Source organism: Capricornis sumatraensis, chromosome 16 (genome assembly GCF_032405125.1).
Source record: "Capricornis sumatraensis isolate serow.1 chromosome 16, serow.2, whole genome shotgun sequence".
Classification (NCBI taxonomy): Eukaryota; Metazoa; Chordata; class Mammalia; order Artiodactyla; family Bovidae; genus Capricornis; species Capricornis sumatraensis.
Window position 1 is genome coordinate 19017295 of NC_091084.1, and position 4407 is coordinate 19021701.

A 4407-nucleotide genomic window follows, 5' to 3' on the forward strand; every position below is an offset into this window, starting at 1 on the left:
GAGTGATATCTGTAGACTAACAGACTCAGCAATGGAGAAGGAAAAATGATACAGGAAGAAGAAATGGAAAATACAAAAGGAAATAAAGAAAGCAAGAGGAGTGATAGAAGAAGGAGGTATGTATGGTCTCTATGTAACCAAGCAGGACCCTATGTGGGCTTTCTGGGACAGACCTTTCCTTCCGTGTCCTTTGCCTGCCTCTTGTTGTAGAAAAGCTATAGTCTCTCAGTCTTCCCCTGACTTACAAAAGCCTGTCTCAACAATTAATGGTTGAAAGTGCTACTGAAGAGTGAGTTCTTGTCTCATCACAAACAGGATTCAGAGATAAAACATAGAGGTCAAGAAAAAAAGGCAAGGATTTATTAAGCACTTTATTACACTCAAAAGGGAAGAGTGGGCAGACTCACATGAGTAGCTACCACGAACTTTTTTGGCAAACTAGTTGTATGGGGGTGTAAAAATGAATGGGCAGAATATTCATTGGGGGGGGATGGTTTGGGGGTCATATTTCTTGATTTTCATCCCAGCTCTATCTTCCCAAAGAGGGGAAGAATTTTTGTCCTTATTTACCCTTGGACAGCAAGGAGATCAAACCAATCAATCCCAAAGGAAATCAACCCTGAATAGTCATTGGAAGGACTGATGCTGGAGCTGATGTGCCAATACTTTGGCCACCTGATGTGAAGAGCTGACTCATTGGGAAAGACCCTAATGCTGGGAAAGATTGAAGGCAAAAGGAGAAGGGGACGACAGAGGATGAGATAGATATCATCTAACTAGATAGTCTAGTTAGATAGACTCATTGGACATCAATTTGAGCAAACTCTCTGAGATAGTGAAGGACAGGGAAGCCTGGCAAGTTGCAGCCCATGAGGTCAGAAAGAGTTGGACACGACTTAATGGCTGAAGAACAACAAGAGCCTTGATCAGAACTGTTACCGCATCAGTGCATGATGGGTACTACTTATCTGCAAGGCTAATTCCTTTTAATGAGAGAATAAGCGAAAGGTTACATTAATGCAGGCTGAAAATTCCTGCATTTTCCCACCTATCTTTGTCTACCTCCAGGACACCTATCTCCTCAAAGTATATGGCTTCCTGTCAGTCCGAGGTTTCTGCTTTGCTTTGTTTGCCAAAAGACTCCTGTTGTTTACAAGATATATGGTTTCCTGCCATTTAACCTGACCCCCTTTCTCTGCTCATATTTAGTGACTGTTGTTTGTTGTTTTAGTTGCTAATTCATGTCTTACTCTTTTGTGACCCCTCCAACTGTACTCATCAGGCTGCTCTGTCCATGGGCTTTCCCAGGCAAAAACCCAGGAGTGGGTTGCCATTTCCTTTTCCAGGGGATCTTCCTGATGCAGGGATCAAATGTGCATATCCTTCATTGGCAGGCAAATTCTTCACCACTGAGCCGTCTGGGAAGCCCATATTTAGCTATATATCTGTTCTAATAAAAAGATGTGAATATGTAGCAGCTGGGCAAGGAAAAGTGGTAACAATTTAAACATCAGAGAATCTTTAGTTCCTTTCTGAAATACATAGATAACAGTACCTGATGCACATTTCCTAAATTGTTTTACAGATACAAAAACAGCATGAAATGGAAGTTAACTATTTGATGACCAGGAGCACATAATAGCCCACAGACCTACACAAGTCCCCAAACTGATAACATTAGCCCTTGTGACATGGCCCTGTTACCTCACCATCAACCAATCAGAATTGTACATGATTTGATTACATACCTTGTGAACCCCCCACGCCTGTTACTTTGTCTTTAAATTTGCATTCCTTAAACCCCTCAGGGAGTTCAGATATTTTGAGCATTAGCTGCCCTGGACACCCTGTCTACCACTTTACAATAAATACTGTACTTTCTTTCACCACATTGTGGTCTCAGACTGGCTTTACTGTGCATGGGTGAGAGAACACAACATCTTGGTATACAGTGATATTTATTCTTTTCTTCTGCTTCTCTAAAACATACTCCAAACTGCCATTAAATATGGCACTGCTTTGGCTAACAATTTTTAAAAACTCACACTTTTTCTTTCATCTCATCAAATAGCAGTCAACTAGCATGATTTTGAAAGACAATATCACATAGTAGGTCACATGTGGACTCCATACATAAACGATCTGGAATCTTGCCAGCTCTGATCTTGATCTCTCTGTACTTCAGGTTCTTTAATGTGGGATAATAATAGACCTCACCTTCACAACTGTCATGATGATGAAATAAGATGATACAAGTAAAATGTTCTGAGTAAGTCCTGGCACAAAGAACCTTATTCTGAAAAAAATGTTTTGCTTTACAGCTTTGCCCCCACCTTTTCCTAACACATCATGTTCCTTTGTAAATGCATTGGCCCACTCTCTTGTGGCCTTACCATGCCTACCACAGCCTAATAAATGTTAATGGTAAACAACAGCAATCATTGCTTCTCTCTGTGGAATGGCTATTACTCTTGCTGTTTTGCTAGAAAAATACTAGTTTCACTCAGGCAAAGAAAGGCGGTAACCACATCATAATATATCCACAATAGACCTGTTTAGGAGGTTTAGCCTTGGGCAACAAACAAATTTTATAATTTTATTGCAAGAATATAAAAAACAAGTGCGCTACAGTTCATGCTTTTACATAACTTGGCTTATCTCCTATGTGTTTGACTCTTAATCAGCTGTGTACTTTGGAATCACCTGGGAGTTTTTAAAAACAATATATACCTGGGCTCTGTCCCTAAAGGATTCTGATTCACTAGGCCTAGGTGATGTTCTGGCATGTTTATTTGGAATTGTTTACCTAAGTGATTCTGATGTAAAACTAGTGTTCAAAGTATTCCTGGCTCATTGCCTTCCATTCAACAAAAGCAATTTCAACTACTGGAGTGAAAAAAATCACCCACAATTTTTATGGCCTCTCCATATAAGTAGGTATACCAGTGATTTCTTAACAAATTATCCAATCACAGAAGTAAATGTCTATAGTTTAAGTTTATAATCATGAAATTATGAATTATGTTCCATTTGGATTGAGGTACCAGCAACTCTTCGGATGAGATTTTCTGCCATTTTAATGAGTAGAAAAGGGAGCCTTTGTGGATAAGATGGCGGCTCCATCAAACCACCTGTAGACTCCAGTGCTGGGAAGCCTCAGACCAAACATTCAATTAGACTAGAACACAGCCCCACTCATCAGCAGACAGATTGCTGAAAGTCTCCATGAATAAACAACTGCTTGATAAAAAACACAGACCCAGACACAGCCCTACTCACTAGATGGACAAGACCCAAATCCACCCATCAGAGAGTGGGTGTAAGTCTCTCACATGAGGAAGCTTGCACAAGTCTCTAGACAGCCTCATTGACCAGGGGGCAAGGAGCAGAAGCTAGAAGAACTACAACCCTGAAGCTTGTGGAATGGAATATGCAAACACAGAAAGCTAGATAAAATGAGATGGCAGAAGAATATGTCCCAGATGAAGGCACAAGATAAAAACCCCAGAAGAGTGTTGTATGAAAGGAGAGAAGGTTAGCACGCCCCTTGACGAGGATGGAAGAGGCTCTCAGGCCTGACAACATGTGTATGGTTAAGGCATTGCCTCCTACTTTGTGGCAGCTAAGCACGGTTTATTACAAACATACAAGGGTGAAAAGACAGTCTCTTTTACAAGTGGTGCCCGGAAAACTGGTCAACCACTTGTCAAAGAAAGAAACTAGAACATTTTCTAACACTATACGCAAAAATAAACTCAAAATGGATTAAGGTCTAAATGTAACACCAGAAACTATTAAACTCTTAGAGGAAAACATAGGCAGAACACTCACTGACATAAATCACATCAAGATTCTCTATGACCCACCTCCCAGAGTAGTAGTAATAAAAACAAAAATAAACAAGTGGAACCCTAATTAAACTTTTTGCTATATTTCTCCAAAATATAAAAGCAGCTCATGCAACTCAATACTAGAAAACTTAACACCCAAGCAAAAAGGAAATCAATCCAGAATATTCACTGAAAGGACTGACGCTAAAGCTGAAACTCCAATACTTTGGCCACTGATGTGAAGAACTGACTCATTGGAAAACACACTGATGTTGTGAAAGTGTGAAGGCAGGAGGAGAAAGGGACACCAGGGGATGAGACGGTTGGATGGCATCACTGACTCGATGGATATGAGTTTGAGCAAGCTTCAAGAGTTGGTGATGGACAGGGAAGCCTGGCATGCTTCAGTCCATGGGGTTGCAGAGTCGGACATGACTGAGCAATTGAACTGAACTGAACTGAATAGAATTAAATTTAAAAGATTTTGCATAATGAAGGTAACTATAAGCAACGTGAAAAGGCAGTCTTCAGAGTAGGAGAAAATAATAGCAAATAAAACAACTGACAAAGAATTAAT

At 40.3% G+C, this 4407-nt stretch overlaps 1 non-coding gene across 1 annotated transcript; it reads left to right on the forward strand.

Moving 5' to 3' along the window:
• The first annotated feature begins 3512 nt into the window (after positions 1-3512).
• LOC138093305 (U6atac minor spliceosomal RNA) lies at positions 3513-3638 on the forward strand. The gene has a single exon (XR_011146040.1). It is a non-coding gene; the product is annotated as a U6atac minor spliceosomal RNA (small nuclear RNA).
• The last annotated feature ends 769 nt before the right edge of the window (positions 3639-4407 follow it).